The 17,991-nt window shown below is 40.6% G+C and overlaps 1 pseudogene; it reads right to left on the reverse strand.

Annotated features, from left to right (window-relative positions):
- Positions 1–348: 348 nt before the first annotated feature.
- On the reverse strand, positions 349–15,931 carry LOC119874286 (annotated as a pseudogene).
- Positions 15,932–17,991: the final 2,060 nt, after the last annotated feature.

Raw genomic sequence — 17,991 nt, forward strand, 5'->3', positions numbered from 1 at the left:
GTATTTTATTATTTTTTTCACAGTCTATGCAGCTTTTATTTCAGTCAGAAAGTAGTCAAATATACACACAGCCTAAAAACAGTATAAAAGGTGAATAAAAAGGCCCATAGTCTATTTGGGGTGGAGGCAGAGGGTAGGCTGGTCCAGCATTGTATCTGGTACTTTGGGAGGAGGACCAATGATAGGAGCAAGCAGAGAAAGGCTTGTTGGGCAGAAAGGAAACTGCTTGGCTAGCTAAGCCTGCTCACCTTTTCATACACAAGGCAGGAAGAGACTGTAAGACTACTCATGTGGCCAGCCTGGCTTGGATAGGTCTAATGCAGGCCAAGACTCAGCCTGGATTTTCTTTTAGGAAGTCCAAACTTTCACAGTGCTGTCCACAGTCCCCACACGGCCAGCCCAGTCATACTGCACTGGTGATGCAGCAGAGTCTACATGCAGATCATGCCCTTCACACTCCAGACCCTGAAGGATCTGTCATAGGATATGCTGGGGACTTTGGTCTGGTCTGGTATGGAGATGACTGTCAAGGCATACATGGTGCCAATGTGGCCTGTTAGGATCTGCACCTGCTACTTAAACTTGATGTTTCATGTGTGAATGAAGTTCTCCCAGTGCCGCTGGACAATGCGGCCATTCATTGTGCCAATATGGTAGTGCTGCTGGTGACATCTGCAGGATGTGGGCGCAGTTGAGGGTCTAGATGTCCCAGATCTTGATTATTTGGTTAGGAGCCACTGTGCATGCAACTCTGACCAGGGCCTGTACTCAGTGGTTGAGGCCCATGAGCTCCTTCTTTATCTTCAGCTCAGTGCCTGTGATGTTCCAGTCCTGGATATCCTTCAGCAAACTGCTTAGGAGCATGCTGTAGGAGGAGACCAGGGTGTATACCAATTGTCTGGGCCCGGACTGTGTTCACCCTCTGCAGGTTCTGGATGTCCCACATGATGTATAGTCTGCTGAGCTACTGTAAAGCTTGTGCTCCAGAAGGCAGAGCATCAGCACAATGTTGTCATGCCATTCCAGTATCTTCTGGCATTTAGGCTCTTCTCCAGCTGGTCGATCTTCTCTGAGAGCTTGCCCAGCATGAAATGCAGAAAATAATCTCCTAGTCCTTCTGTGTCAGCACCACAAATATTTTGTGGAAGCTATCAGCCTTTTGCTGCGGGAACTCCTTCAGGTCCATCTCATACATGTCCTGATTTCCCATGAACATGCATCTGTACTTAGAGTGGGGATACTTGATGTGGTTGTACTCCTTGAGTTCATCCATGTTCATCACGAGGAGGGGATGACTAGGGTTGTTAGAGCATCACACAGACCTGCAGTCACAGCAGTCTTTGTTGTCTTTCTAGGAACTGAGCTTGATGGTGAAGGGACTCCCACAGGGTGTCTACCTCAAAAACAGGTGGGCTTCCTGCCAGCCACCACTGGATAGCCATGCTTGCAGTGAATGAAGAACTCCTAGATCTACACTCCATTGCAATTTTGTTTACTACCACCATCAGGTTGGTGTTGCACATGGGACACCTCTCTGTCTTTAAGATGCATCTTTGATAAAACATGTGCCTCCATGTACTGATTACAGGGTCCTTGAACACACTGTAGCTGACCTGACAACAGAGCTGAGGGCTGCTCAGCAAATACAAATGGCTCTAGCTCCTCCTTGTACTCTGGCAGCAAGAATGTGGAGCATAGAGATAGGCTGGACCCAGAGTCCAGTAGACTCTGGACTGCAGCTGCCAGAGATGGCATGGTAGAGCTTGGATTCACAGTGCAGGGTGGTGATGGGGACATGCTGTCTTCCTCACCCTGAGGGAAGGAGGTGAGGGTGCTGGAGGAGAGGGGCACCCTGTGGTGCTATTTGTGAATGCTGATCTTAAGTGGCTTTTGCAATGGTAGTGACAACTGAAATGGGTCCCAAAATCTTTTCCATTCTGGTCCCTATGGTGAGGTCTGGGGTGGATGGGTTGGAAGTCTCCCTGGAGAAGCAGTTGTAGCAGGTGCTTTTGCCTGATCTCATGCTCATGAGAACTATCTTGGACATTTACATAATGTCCCCCATCTGCGGCCACTGGGGAGTGGCAACGCCAGCCTCCAGCTTCATCAGGCCCCCTTGGCTGCCTCTCTAGGAAGGGACCTGTGTGCTTTTTAAAATAAAGCATTTTCAAAATAATTATTAGCCATGTATACTAAGAGAATCGGCAAGGTAAGTTTGGTATCAGTAAATTATATATATTCCCTTCTATACCAGGTCATGATAAATGTTGCACCAGGTATGAACACAGGGACATTCATCAGTGACTTGAATTTTATAGACACTAAACTCAGTTTAAATGATGGTATTGATGGTATTGAGACATCTTTGAGGTCTGAATTTCGCCAGTGCTCAGTGCCTGAGTACTGAGACATGCAGCAAGGAAGAGTGAATAGTCAGCAGGGTCAAGGGCGGCAAAGAGAATGAAGAAGATGAGTGCTGAGGAAACACTGTTGGATCTATAATAGGGAGGAATTCATGACCTTTGGGAAAACATTTTCAGTAGTGTAGTGGAGAAGGGAGTTGGCTTGCAGTGCATTACAGAGTAATTGGGTAGTGGAAAAGAGTGAGTGAGACTTCTCTTTATATAATGTAGCAGTGAAAGATGAGAGGGAATGAGTTTGACAAGCTAGCTGGGCCAAGGTACATTTTTTTTTTTAAAGGATTGTTTATAGGCAGAGCAGTAGGCATGGGTGAGATGTGCATCTGTAGTAGAGTTCAGGGGGTGGAGAGAGATAGAGAGAGGGGGAGAGACTAGCACAAGATACCCACTAGCAGATGCTCTGTCTGTCTAATAAGCACTTACCCTTAAAGGAAGTTTCCAAAATTGCCTCATTTTTGTAAGATTCAAAACAGTTTTAGAGCGTGAAACACAGACATTCGCCCTAGAGGGACTTGCCATTTAACAGTGATACAGTACACACAGAGATAATGAAATGGAGTTATCAGTTAAGCACCTTTCAAAAGACGTTATCAATATACTCTAACCAAAATAAAAAAAAAAACATTGGATTATTTGTTCAATTTGTTCACATAGTATCCACATAGGTAAGTATTATCATTTTTGAGGAAACAGAAGCTTAGGCAGGCTACAGGCTAAGGAAGTTCTTAATGCCTCATGGCTAATCAATGATTTCAGTCCAGTCTCTGATTACAAGCTAGGATTCCACACCTAGTAACTGTCATTAGAAATATTGAGTGAAGCTTTTGACTTCAAATCTCAAATTAGAATTCAACAATGTCTATATCTCACTTTAGGTAAAATAATGTCTGCATCTTTAAAATATTTTGACATAGGCACATGTGTGTACATGTATGTGTGTGTATGTGTGTGTTTGCCTGTGTGAGGCTAAGCTACATTCTAGGTGTGATCAATTACCTGGTTGTAATGCATACTCTAGAAGAAGGGAGGGGGTAGTCAAAATTTAATAAAAGAGACTATAATTCAGGGATAGCTATTATAATCTTCAATAATCTAGTTCCAATTAACACTAGATTTTAAAATACTAGAAATACTAGAAAGGATAGAGATAGGTATTTCTTGGTGAAATTAGTGGCTTGTTACTTAGATAATAGGTGTTGGAAACAGGCATTCATTAGTGAGATTAGTGAGAGCTGCTCTGTGAATTGACTAAAATATTCTAGAAATACTCCCTGCCTTGCTATGAGTCTAGTAAGTCACCCTTCACTGTTAGAAAGAAGTTGGAAGCTTGATCCTTGACAGTCCAGTGTCCAGTCATCTCTTTGAAGGGTTCTGGTTGACTGCTAATGACCACAAGGCTAACTGAATTCTGCCTTAGAACATTCTCTCATCTGTCCCAAGAGATTTCACTGCTTACAGAATAGGCTATCTGGCCTATTTGAAGGTCTGCTTATTGATAAATGTTAATTTAATTATGGCTTATATGTATGAATAATTTTTATCTGATTCTTTTACTAAAACCTTGTAAGAAGATTGTATGGAAGTAGTAAACTCACCCACTCTCAACTCCTGGTGCCCACTATTATCTACTAAAATTAACCTACTTGTATTTAACCAAACTAGCTTAGGTCAGACATTTATTTCTGTGAATTTGTCCTATAAATTCCCTTTGCAACTTATAGAAAAACTATTCCTCATCTTTGTAATATGTCTACCCCAATGACCTTCTCTGCAGCCTCTAACCTATCTGCTCTTCAGTTTTACTGAGAATATAGATACAATTAGATGGACAGTCCTTCTGTTCCCCTTATCTTCCATCATCAAATCCTCCAAACTGCCTATATCTGTCCTCACCTTTTGTCTTTCTTCTTATGACAAGGAAGAAAGTATAGCTTCATTTGTGAAAGGTGAGCCTTTCGTTTAAGCTTAGTATCCTGTCTTGCTTTGCTGCTTAAGGACCTAATTTCTGTGTTTTACCTACTCCCTTTTGAATTAAATTTTCCCTTTCTGTTAGGTTAGTCACACTAGCATACAAAATGCTCTAGCATCTTCTACCTTAGACAAAAACAAACAAAACTTATCTTGATTCTTTTAAACAATCACTCTATTTCTCTGTCCCTACACAGTAAAACTACTCCAATTGTCTCTACTGTTTTCACTTCTTCACTTTACATTCTTTTTAAATTATGAAACAATTCAAACACAGAGAAATGCTAGGGAATGATGTAATATATGCCTATGAACATACACACCTACTGCCCAGCTCCATAAACTTTTAATGGTTTTCTATATTTGCTTTACCTTTTTAAGAGAACTATTGTAGATAAAATTGAAACCCTTCTCAAATGCATTATCTCCTATCCCCACTGGTAACTATTAACCAGAATCTAGTGTTCAGCATGCCTGTACATGTTTTTATATACTACTGTACAAATATATATCCATAACTGAGAGTTATACTTTTTCTGTACTGATGGATATAATTCCACTTTTCATTCTTACCAACACTAAATTAGATGTTCCTATTTCTCCATATTTATGACAATATGTGAATTGTCAGCCTTTTAATTTTGCCAGACTAGTCAGTTTGAACTGTTATCTCATGATGATTTTAATTTGCATTTCCTGATATCTAGTAAAGTAGAGCATCTTTTCATAGTTTTAGTGGCCATTGGTGTTTCTATTTTTAGAAAGCCTATTCATCTTTTGCCCATTTGTCTTAATATCTTGAATGAACAACCATCATTTCTCCACTGCTTTGAAATGCCACCTCTATCTATCTTATACAATTTTCTGGATCTCTACATTGTTTCATTGGTTTATTTGTATATTTCTCCATCAAGAGCACAAGATCTTCCTGTAGTTGCATAAGAACTCACTCTCTGGTAGAGCATCTCCTCCAGTATGGTTCTTTGAAATATTTGTAGACATTTTTACCTCTTTGTGCTTTCATGTGAATTTTGGGATTTTCTGTCAAGATCATGAAACCCTGGTGAGATTTTCATTGGAATTTATTTAGACTTATGGGCAAAATTGGGCAGAACTGAAATACTTATCTTGAGTCTTATCCCTAAACATGGTATATACACATCTAACTTCTCTTGAGGGCACTCTTATCAGGCTTCTTTCTCCACCACTCCATTGATTCTGGTTTGATTTTCAAGATTGTGAACAACCTGCAACTTGCCAAATCTAATGACTACTTCTCTGTCCTTCTCTTACTTACTCTGGTGGCCTGAAGGTCTTTGCAGCAGCTCAGCCTCCCTTTAGTCTCAGTTTAGAAGTCACCTCCTCAGAAAGTTCTTTCCTCATTATTCAACTTAAAAAGCCACATGTGACTTACTTCATATCATTTCGTTTTGATTCTCTGCATAGTCCTTATCTCTATTTAATAAGGCCTTTATCAACTTCCTTGATTTACATCATTTCCCCTGGCTAATTATGCTTTCTTTCATTCCTTAAACACATCAAGCTATTTTTCACAAGGGGTCTCATGCTTCTTTTTCCCTGTTTCTGGAGCTCTCTCTCTTAAAGATATTTGCTTCACTATCTTTTTTCTCATCATTTAAGTCTCTACTCAACTGTCACCTCCCAAGAGGACTTCCCTGATGACTCAGTCTAAAGTTACTCTTTCATCATCACATGAACCCACTGCAGTATCTTAAATGTCTGGCTGTGATAGAAAATCTTTTTTTTTTTTTAAAGATTTTTATTTATTTATTCATGAGACACACACACACACACACACACACACACAGAGAGAGAGAGAGAGAGAGAGAGAGAGAGAGATACAGGCAGAGGGAGAAGCAGGCTCCATGCAGGGATCCTGATGTAGGACTAGATCCTGGGACTCCAGGATCACATCACACATCACTGGGCCAAAGGCAGGCACCAAACCGCTGAGCCACCAGGGCTGCCCGAAAATCATGTTTTTAATTAATGTGTTTGCTGTTTATGGTTAATATCCCCATAACCTCCTCCCCTCATATATGCTACATAAGAGCAGTAATGTTTATTTTATATTCGTTAATACCAGAACACCATCTGACACCAATTTGGTGAATAAAATAAGCCACTTTATAGCATAAGACATATAAAATTAACAATTGCTTATGAAAGTAAAGTATCATATCTACGAATTGAGATTAAAAAAGGATGTAGGTTGGGGCACCTAGGTGGTTCAGTCAGTTAAGTGTCTGCCTTCAGCTGGGGTTGTGATCCCAGAGTCCTGAGATTGAGCCCCACATTGGGCTCTTTGCTCAGTGAGGAGCCTGCTTCCTTCCCCCTCTGCCACTTCCTCTACTCCTGCTCTCTCTCTTCCTCTATCAAATAAATAAAATCTTTAAACAAAACAAAACAAAACTTATCAAGGCCATATGTCAACTAGAATTACTTATTTTGTTAGATCTAAGACTCACATCCTTTTTTAAAAAAATATATTTTATTTTTTTATGTGACAGAGAGAGAGCACAAGTAGGCGTAGCGACAGGCTCCCTGCTAAGTAGGGAGCCTGATGTGGGGCTTGATCCCAGCATGCTGAGCCAAAAGCAGTGCTTAACCAACTGAGCCACTCAGGTGCCCCTGGCTTTGGTAAGTTAACAAATAATTGTTTAAAAGTATACCTTGGATTAACTAAATATAAATTGTTATATATAAATATTAAATAATTTTAATTATTTATAATTTCTAAGTAAAATATAATGTGTGAATACATATACACACAAGTCTTATATTTACTATTTATTATTTTATTTTAATATTTTATTTTTTTATTTGGGAGAGAGAAAGAGAGAGAGAGAGAGCACGATCATCTCAGATGGTGAGAGAGAATCTCAAGCAGACTCTGTGCTGATGGTGAGCCTGATGTGGGGCTCAAACCCACTACTCTGAGATCATGACCTGAGCTGAAATCAAGGGCTGGACACTTAACCAACCGAGCCACCCAGGTACCCTTATATATACTATTTATAAAAATAATCAAGGAGATTAGAGAGAAACAAAATCAAGGTAAAAGAAGATTAACCTGCAATAAAGTTATTATTCAAATTTCATGTTAATTCATGGAAAAAATTATTTCTAAACATTATGATAGCCACTTCAAAGAAAAACTTTAGGGATGCTTGGGTGGCTCAGTGGTTTGGCGCCTGCCTTCAGCCCACGGCATGATCCTGGAGACCTGGGATTGAGTCCCACGTCAAGCTCTCTGCAAGGAGCCTGCTTCTCTCTCTCTCTGCCTGTGTCTCTGCCTCTCTCTGTATCTCTCATAATAAATAAATAAAATATTAAAAAGAAAAAGAAAAATTTTAACAATTCCTGTTGTTCATGAGATAAAACAGGACAGTACATTAGGAGAGGCCTTAATAGTCTTATAGCTAAGCCTCAAGGGACTTCTCCTATGAGTTGTTATAAAATAGTTTTCATCAATAGTATTGGTACAGCTAATAAAATGAAGTGTGCCACTGAGCTTTTCCTTATAATGTTCTTCAATATTAGCTAAAGATATAATGGCCAAGGGAAGTCAAGTAAAATACTGCTATGAAATGAAATAATCACGTAATCTGGTCCATCAGTTTAGCAAAGGATCTAGCCAGGCTGAATGGTAGATCCTGCAGGCAACTCTCAGCAAATGTCATTTTAGTAGTTGTTCATATAACAGGTACTGGCCAGAGGAAAATCTGAAGCCATACTCCTTGACATATATATACCTGGAGAGCAGGTATTTTGTGTTATTGGACAAACATACTCATACCAGTAGTTATTGGCTGAGCTGGGAATAAGGCTATGAAGTCAAAGCTCCTAACAAAGAGACATGTGTGAATAGAAAGCTGCCTCCAGAGACAGAAAAGTCAAGGTTCCTCTCACAAAGCAGTCCTGGTTCTGCTTTAACACCAAATGAATAGATAACCTGGCCCCAGGGTTCTGTACTACAGGACATATCTATATACTCATAATCCTATTTTCTGGATGTATTTTTTACTGGGAGCCTGAAGCTAAGCTACATATCAGATGCTTCTTCACATAGACTGAACCAGTGTCAGAGATATCAACTTTAGTTAGCTCCACAGGTCCCTGGACTCTGCCCAGGTGTCCCATCTTGGAGACAGGTCTTCCCCGCAATATAAGCTACTCCTGGTTTTTGCAGGCTTAGGAATCTGTCTCTTTTCTTCAAAGATTCCTTGACCACACCTGGGCTATATCATCGGTTTCTCCAGCTATTGCTAAGTTGTTCGTTCATTCAATAAATATTTATTATATTTTTCAGGGTTATCACATCTTGAGGCCTATGGAAAATATGTTAATTTTGAGATTTCCATTAGAAAACCAGGTTGTGGGGTGCCTGCGTGGCTCAGTCGGTTAAGCGTCTGTGTTTGGCTCAGATCATGATCTTAGGGTCTTTGAATCGAGCCCCAAATCCCTGCTGAGCAGGGAACATGCTTCTTCCTCTTCCTCTTCCCCTACTTGTGCTCTCCCTCTCTCTCTGTGTCAAATAAAAAAAAAAAAAAAAAAAAAACTAAGTTGTATTGTTGCATATACAGTTGAATATCTAAGTATGGGGTTGTGAGGACAGGTCAGGCCAGATATTTAGGTGTGTATCTGTAGGCCATTGTTAGGAGTTAGTTGGACCATTAGGTAGTCAGGGCCAGGGTCTCCAGTAAGAAAATATGGAGTCAGGACAGCTAAAATAAAATAGCACTAACATCCTGTTTGCAGGTTAGACAGGACTACACTAGCATTCCATTTTGCAGCCTTTGCAGAAATGACTTCTGCAAAACATCCTAAAATAAGACAATTAACCACACGACATTTGTCCTTATCATGAACAAGGAGCAATTAAGACAGAAGCCTCCAGATGTCAGCAAAAAAGACCATCAGCACATTGACATTAACCTAATAGATAAACAGATACATGACCAAAGCCCTGATTGGCATGACTCAGCACACCTTGATCGCTTAAGATAGTTCTGCAGAAGAGTTCATAAAAATTCTTAAACTTAGAAATTTTGGGGGCAACCATCCCGGGCCCTCCTCCCTCTCTGGGAGCTTTACATTATTGATCAATAAACGGTGCTCTGCTGCCCACCACTCTTTGTCTGGTCTACCTCTTCATTCTTTGAAGCCATGTGACCAAGAACTGCAAGCACTAAAAGCAGAGAAATCCTGCAACACCATGAGGCTATTTAGGAATGAGAATAGATATGTAGATAGAATATTACTAAAGTCCCATTTTAATTTGAGCAACATTAAGTGCTTGGCCTTAGTAGCTCAGATGCCCTGGTCGGTTTCTGCTTCTGTCAAGTACTTTTCTGTCCCAGCAGCCATTTTTTCTGCCTAAAACAGGCCTCCAAAATCCCTAGAGATAAGTCACATTAGCCTTCTATCATAGGTTACCTCATTTTTTTGCTTTATTTGATACTTGCTTAATACATGAGAAGACGGAGGACAAAACTAGTACTCCAAAGCTCTTAAAACCCCAGTTGAAATCTATATAGGCATTCCTTGACCTCCCTGAAATATGATTCTCCATAATAAATTCCCTATTAAGACTTTTAGAGCTAATAACAAGACTCACTGGGAGTCCTTCTGGGCTGTGATTACCCTGAGTTTTATACCTTTTTAACTTCTCTTCCTATTATTTGATAAGTGGTGGTAGAGAGCTTGCTAATTGTTTTCCTATTTATTAATGGTGGGAGAAAAACATGTAGTCCAAGGTGCACACTGCCATTCATGTTCTACTCTAATCTAGGGCATACGTCCCTGTAGAACAATGTTTATTTTGCTTGCACCCAATAGGGTGTAAGAATACACTGTAGAGGCAAGTTGTTGAGCGTGCTAGAAGACACTGCATGGAAGTAGAAAGAGTTAGCAAAAATAGTTCCAACTTCAGCATTAACCGTGTGGTAGACACCGTTCTGTGTTTCTTGTGTCATTTGATACAATGATGATCCTCAATTGGAGTGTTATTGCCCCATGGGGGCATTGTGGAAATTTGCAGGTTTTTTTTTTTTTTTTTTTTTTTTGCAGGTATAGTGAATTGTAACAGGACCAGGGATGGTAGACTTCCTGCAAGGTAAGGGATTGTCCCACATAGTAAAGAATTGACTTCACTCAATTCTCACAGAAGTGTCTCTAATGTCCTGTGGTCATTCTTGTTTTTAAAATCTTATAAAATTTTAAGCCTAGACCCTATTTTTGTTTTTGCATTTAAACAAAATAATTTAAATTTAAATATTTCTAAACTACTGACATTTCCAAGAGTGCGTTTATCATGTAAATTAAGAGATCAGAAGATTGTACTTTGTTTTATTTGGAATCTTATCAAGAGTCTATACTATTTTGGACATTATGTCCCTGCCTGCAGTACATGGCTAATGGTTGTTATTGCTGCTGCATTAATGGTGATTCTGTGAATATGTGCAAGAACAGGCAATTTATTATATCTTCTAGAATAGTATGTCTGAGCATTTACTTATTGACACATTTTATTGCAAATTACCTTTCTTTTATTTCTTTATATTATAATTAAGGGATCACATTAATTTAAAAAAGAATACTCTGGTAGAGAGCAATATCTATGATTTTCATTTCAGGATTTTAAAGAGGATATTACTAAATATTTGTAATAGAGTTTGTTAGATTGAGAATTACTGATTTATCCTCACGACAGCCCCACGAGTCAGGTGACTATAGTTTTCTCCATTTTCAAATAAAAAATTAGGCATAGATTAAATAACTAGTCCAGGACACACAGCTGGCAAGCCAGGGGCCAGAGTTTGAACCCAACATTCTGGATCACAGAGCTTGACATGCTCTTAAGAACTGTTTTTCTTATCACAGTAAGCCACAGAGCTTGACATGCTCTTAAGAACTGTTTTTCTTATAACAGTAAGCCAATAGAAATATCAGGCATAAAGAGGACAGAATTCTGGACAGGTCTTGAGATGCAAGGAGTGTATGGTTCTGAAAATGCAGACCCAGTGCACAGTCTCCATGCAGAGTGATTTGTAGCAGAACTAGTGAAGGTTACTGAGAGACCTGCTGGCTGGTCTCATGGGTTTCAAGTGAAGGCAAGAGGGCCTGCTGATGCCCATTCTAATAGGAGTAGAGCTGAATGGACAACCAGGATTCCATGGTCTCCCTAACCCAGCAGGAAAAAAAATGGATGGACAATTCACTGATACTTTAGAACTTAAAGCAGTGTTCTTGCTATACACCTACAAGAATCTATATTATTCTCTGGCACATTCAATATTCAACTTTTAGCAACCATGCAGGATGGCCCTTTGCTAGAATCCAGAAAAGTTAAAGAAAAACTTTGACCAAGTTCCCTCACATTTTCTTAAGCATGCATTTAAAAATCAGACCAGGAAAATCTTGATTTTTTTTTCTCAGTCTGAGTTTATCCATGGACTTTTTTCCATATGCTAATGTCAACAGGCTGAATTTCTTGGTTGGTTGAAAATTTCTCTTTGATTTAAAATCAATTACTGAATCTTGAAAATCAGGGAAAGTTTTCATGTGTGAATACAATTTTTTTAAGTGGGTCAAAAATGCTCAGTGTGGCCTTTGCCAGTGAAGATTAGGAATGGTGGATTAGACAAATCTGCCTGTCTGGATTTATTTTGTGTAGGCCTCAATTGTCCTACTTAAGTTTCCATTTTTCTGGGAGCTTCTTAAGATGGTGATGAGCAGAGTTCTAATGAGCTGGAACTTTCTTTCTCAGCTACAGTTTTGACAGGTTGTTTGTCTCTAGCTTGAAGAGACTCTTATTGAGGTTAAATAGAAGAAATGCAGCATCCAGAGAAATCTGTAGATTAGTACATTGAAATGTAACTGCCTCTTCTATTTTGAAATAACTGCTTATGGCAGTTCTTGGCCTATTTGTTGACAAATCACTCTGGAATCATTAGATAAGAGGCAGCTGTATGTATACTTTAATTAGCTGCTCTTGCCCCAAAAAGTTGATAAAGAAACTTTTCTTAACTCATTACTGTAAGTCCAACATTGCTATAACTCTCCTCTTAATGCATGTGAAATTTGTAGGCCTATTAAAAACCATGGAATACATACATATGCTAAATGAAAACATTTTTATGTATCTGTAGGATTAAAACGGAGGGAGAAATAGATAAGAGTGGGTTTCAGATTGAGGCAGTGTGGCAGTGATAAATTTATTTGAGGCCTTTATGCCTGTATAAAGAATATTAGCAAGGCGTTTTGATTACTTGCTTATATGTTTGGTCAGTTGTTGTGCTCTGGGAGCAGTACAAGTATTGGTGAAGATTATTAACTTTGATGCATGAGTGATAAACATTTATCTTACTTTAAAATTGGAAGAACTGAAACCCTTTTAAAACCTGTTCCAACTTAGAGATGGCTTGTACTTGTTTTAATAATCTTAGATTAGCTATTTACAACCTGGAAATCAGTTCTTTATAGTATTGTGTGATTTTTTTTCTTATTGCTCAAAAACACCAGAGGTCAAGGAACTTTTCCTGTGAGAGGACAGAACAGTAAATAATTTAGACTTTGGGTGTCATAGTGTCCCTGTCATATAACTACTCATGTGATAGTGCAAAAACAGCCATGGGCAGTGCCTAAACATATGGGCATGGCTATGTTCCAAAAAATATTCTTTAGGGATACGGCAATTGAAATTTCATATAATTTTCATGTGTTACAAAATATTATTTATCTTTTAATGTCTCCATCTATTTGAAATTGTAAAAACAATTTTTAACTCACTGGTTGTACAACAACAGGTGGCAGGCCATGTTTGATCCCTGAGCAGCAGTTTGCAGACCCCAGATATGCACAGAGGTGGGTTGTACTCACAATACTAAAGAATGTAACTGTATGTATGCTAAAATACTTGAGACACTTTTGCATAGGAAAAAGCATTTTATGTCTAATTGTAAATATGTCAGGGACACATCTGTTACAAAATGATCTAAACCAAGTTGGCTGTGCACAATCAATGGATATGTTTTTATTGGTAGATATGGTAGCCACTATGATTTTGTTGTAGGTGAGGGCTATAGATCTCCCACTTCCATATCCGTAGCAGGTTACAAGGAAAGCATGTCTCACATCAGATTCTGCATCTATATCAACATTACTTAGCAAATGCACAAACACAGCTATCACTTTGATTTTGCAATAACACAGTGCCATTCTTAGGCACCTAATACCCTGTATGCAATGTACACTACAAAAAGGCAATTTCTACAGGGAGGATTCAGATAACCTAGGAATCAGGTGACAGAATTCTGTGAAAGGCAAAACCAGGACATTAGAGAACCCTAGGCCAAGAATGTCACTTCAACGGTATGAGCTATGGGGTGATCATATTTATACACATGTAACTGCAAAGGTATTCATGGTACTTCTAGGGAATCCGTCTTGAATATCTCTCATTTCACCAAATGAAAAGACATTTCTCTCTCTCTCTCTTTTTAGAGAGAGTGAGCATGCAGTGGGGAGTTGTGGGGGGAGTAAAGGGGGAGAGAGACTGGGAGAGAACTTAAGCAGACTCCACACCAAGCGAGGAGTCCCACCTGGGACTCTATTTTAAGACCTAAAATGACATGAGTGGAAATCAAGTCTGGATACTTAACCCGCTGAGCCACTCAGATACTCCTGGAAAGACATTTCTAATATGCTGTATGCTAATTAACAAACCCTCTAGTGCTGATAGGAATAGTTAAAAATACTTGTGTTACTGCTTCTGGAATATAGACTTCTGATTAGCACCACTCAAATACTAACCATCTATCCATGGAGTGAGCCTGACCAGGGAGCGTTAAATATAAGCTTATATTCAGTTACAGATTAAAGCTCACATACATATACCATAATTCCTTTTTTTTTTTTTTAAGATTTTATTTATTTATCCATGAGAGAGACACACACACACAGAGGCAGAGACACAGGCAGAGGGAGAAGCAGGCTCTATGCAGGGAGCCCGATGCGGGACTCGATCCCAGGACTCCAAGATCACACCCTGGGCTGAAGTCGGCGCTAAACCGCCGAGCCACCCGGGCTGCCCTATACCATAATTTCTATGCTCAAGTATTTAAAAAGAAATTATAGACAATTTAATATTCTTCTAGGGGACACCTACCATAGCAACATCAGTGATTCCTCTTTACCTTAGCAGTCTATCCTTGTAAAACTGAGAATAGGGACTCTTTCCATACAGGGCTGGTGCAGATGTGCATTGGAAGGGGCAAGGAAAGTTTTGGATAAGAGCAAGGACAGAGTTTTAAGGAACCGGAACTGTGAAATATTTGAGGACACGGACTTTTGTAAGTAGAAACCCACTACTTACTTTTTTTTTTTTTTTTTTAAGATTTTATTTATTTATTCATGAGAGACAGAGAGAGAGAGAGAGAGAGAGAGAGACAGAGAGAGGCAGGGACACAGGCAGAGGGAGAAGCAGGTTCCACGCAGGAAGCCTGATGCAGAACTCGATCCCGGGACTCTAGGATCACACCCTGGGCTGAAGGCAGGTGCTAAACTGCTGAGCCACCCCGGCATCCCTATTATTATTATTATTATTATTATTATTATTTTCGAATGAAATTTTTACCTCACGTTCATCTCACCAAAGTCTCTTCAGAGGAGCCTGGTTTACAAGATAATAAAGCTAATGATTACTATACAGTAGTGTACACACTGCTAACGTGCAACAAACTGGAAAGAAAGTCCTTATTTCAAAGTGGCCTCTCGTAAAAAGCGTAGGTACGAGGCCTTCTTAGTGTTAGTGTGTGTGGAAGCCACTTGGGAGCGTCCCGAGGTCACTGGGACGCTTCAACATGGCGTCGTGAGAGGAGTCCCACCTGGGTGTGTTCCGTGCACACCCACTCTACAGCCACATACACAACAGCTTCCTCAGAAAAAAAACCCAAAACCTGGCCGAGAAACTGCTGTGCGTTGGCGAGAGAGGGCCTCAGCCAAGCAGGTAGGAGAAGCCCTGAGGCAGCTCGCTACAAACCCCACCGCCCCCCTCAGCGCTCCCGAGCTGGGGGTGCAAACCCTGCAGCTTCTCTCCGAGGAGCAGAGAGTTTGCACCCTCCAGGAGACATCTCCAACTTCTAAGACCTGCGCTTGAAACACCACCCCCCACCCGCAGACACCCAGTTTTCCAGACCAGAGGGCGGGCTGTGTGCCACAGACACGGGCCACAGGCGTGGAGACAGGGCTCTTACCCGCCTGCGCGCTCCGACTCCGCGGCCGGGCTCTGCGTGGAAGCGCCTGGGTGCCGCGGGGAGGCGCGCGCTCCGTGCCCCAGCCGCTCGGCTCGCAGCGTCCAGGGCGCCAGAGGTCTGCCGGACGCGTCTCTGCGGGGCTGCTGCTGCCCCCGGGGGGTGCTCTCCGGGACGGAGACTGGTAGGGGCCGTCTTCACGGGGGCCTCCATGCTTTGCGCCAGCAGGTGGGTGCCATCTGTTCTCTCTTCCGCGTCGGGTTCCATCTTCGTGCCCTCCTGCTGTGTGCTTCCAGGTGCCCGAATCTTCCAGGGCCGGAGGCCTCTCCTCACGTCTGGCTCCGGGTTTCACGTCTAGGGCTTTGGTTTTGCGTCTGGTCCCTCAGGTTTTCGTCGCAGCCGCCAGGGGGACACCTCCGTGTCGCCTGACTCCGCTGGTGGCCCGCGGGACTTCGTGCTGGGTCTCACAGGGCTGGAACAAATGGACAGACTTGTGCGGAGGCCGAGAAAATTAAGGCCGTCCCACCTCGAGTTTAGCATTAGCACAAGTACAGCCGTCTCAGGCCCCTGGGAATAAGAGCTGAGCTTTGCCGGAAAAACCGCAGGACGCCCTTGAAAGAGAGTCCCGGATGAGGATGAAGACAGAGCTCAAAACGCCCGTGACGGAGACAGAATGTCCTGTGCTGGAAGGAAAACAGATCTTAAGAAACTCCCCCATCCTTTCCCCCATATCGGAATGAAAAAATTCCTCCACCCCTTCTGAAAATCCCCTAGACCAGCCCATAAAAACCCGAGCTGTAACCCACCTCGGGGTCCAAGTCCCTGCTCCGCTGTGTCGGGTATGCTTGGACCCAAGCTCGAGCTTGTAAATAAACCCTCATGTACTTGCATCCGTGTGGGCTCCTTGGTGGTTTCTCGGACTCGCAATCTTGGGCACAACACTTCAAGCCGACTAAATGGTCTCGCTGGGGTGGGGGTGGTGCTTGCTTGCCGTGGAATAGAACACGGTTTTACAACGTCTTCTCTTTCCTGACACGTCTTCTCTTTCCTGACCTTGAAACGCTAGTGAGGTTTGCTTAAAAAAAAAAAAAAAAAAAAAATATATATATATATATATATATATAAATAAAAATAAAATAAAATAAAAGCTTTGTAGAGTCGAAGAGACAATGGATGAAAATAACAAAAGTATTATTGCTGAATCCTGTCTCAATAAAATGGACTCTGATGGATTTGTGATTTTTTCTTTTTCTTTTTTTAATTTTATTTATTTATTCATGAGACACACAGAGAGAAAGAGAGGCAGAGACACAGGCAGAGAGAGAAGCAGGCTCCACACAGGGAGCTGATTTTATCTTTCTATATTTTTAAGGCCCCCCCGCCCCTGCAGTATGACGTTAATTAGAATGTTACCAGACTCTGATCCTTCTTAGTTTTTTTTCTCTATAGCCACATCTTTGCAATTTTATTTATTTTTTAAATTATGCAATATGTGAAACATCCAAAAATAGAATGGATTTCATGGCTAATGTTTCAGCTATGAACTCACCTCCTTGCCTACTATTTTGAAGAAATGTCTTAGGTTCTTTCATCTGTACATATTTAAGTTTGTATTTCTAGAAGATAAGGATTCATTTTTATTTTTATTATTTTTTAAAGATTTTATTTATTTATTCATGAGAGACAGAGAGAGAGAGGCAGAGACCCAGGCAGAGGGAGAAATACCCTCCATGCAAGGAGCCTGATTTGGGACTAGATCCTCCATCTCCAGGATCACACCCTGGGCTGAAGGCGGGCACTAAACTACTGAGCCACCCAGGGATCCCATAAGGACTCATTTTTAAAAATAACCGTATTCCAATGTCACACCAATAAAACCACCCCAAAAAACAGTAATTCTATAATATCATCAAACATTCAGTGTTTGTATTTTTAATTATGTGATAAGATCCAAAAATTTGCAGTTGTTTGGTATGCATTTGAGGCTCTTCTAATCTACAACTTCTGTCCTTTCTTCTATTCTCTTCCTTCCTTGCAGTTTACCGTATGAAGAAACTTTTTGTATTTCTAGTTTTTCCATAATCTGGCTTTTTGCTGATTCATATTTGATTTTGAGAATTTTCCTTTATTTCTTTTTTCTTAACATTTTTATTATATTTCATTACATGTTCATTGTATTTCATGTCAAAGGTTTTAAAAATATTTGTTTATATAATTTTTAAATATAGTGAAGTGTAGAAAGAAATATTTTAGCTCCTCTTCCACTCTGAGGCTAGTCCTGCCACTAGACCTCTTTTGGTTGTTGGGATAGGGTTCTTGAGGTCTCT

This window comes from Canis lupus, chromosome 12 (genome assembly GCF_011100685.1).
Source record: "Canis lupus familiaris isolate Mischka breed German Shepherd chromosome 12, alternate assembly UU_Cfam_GSD_1.0, whole genome shotgun sequence".
Classification (NCBI taxonomy): domain Eukaryota; kingdom Metazoa; phylum Chordata; class Mammalia; order Carnivora; family Canidae; genus Canis; species Canis lupus.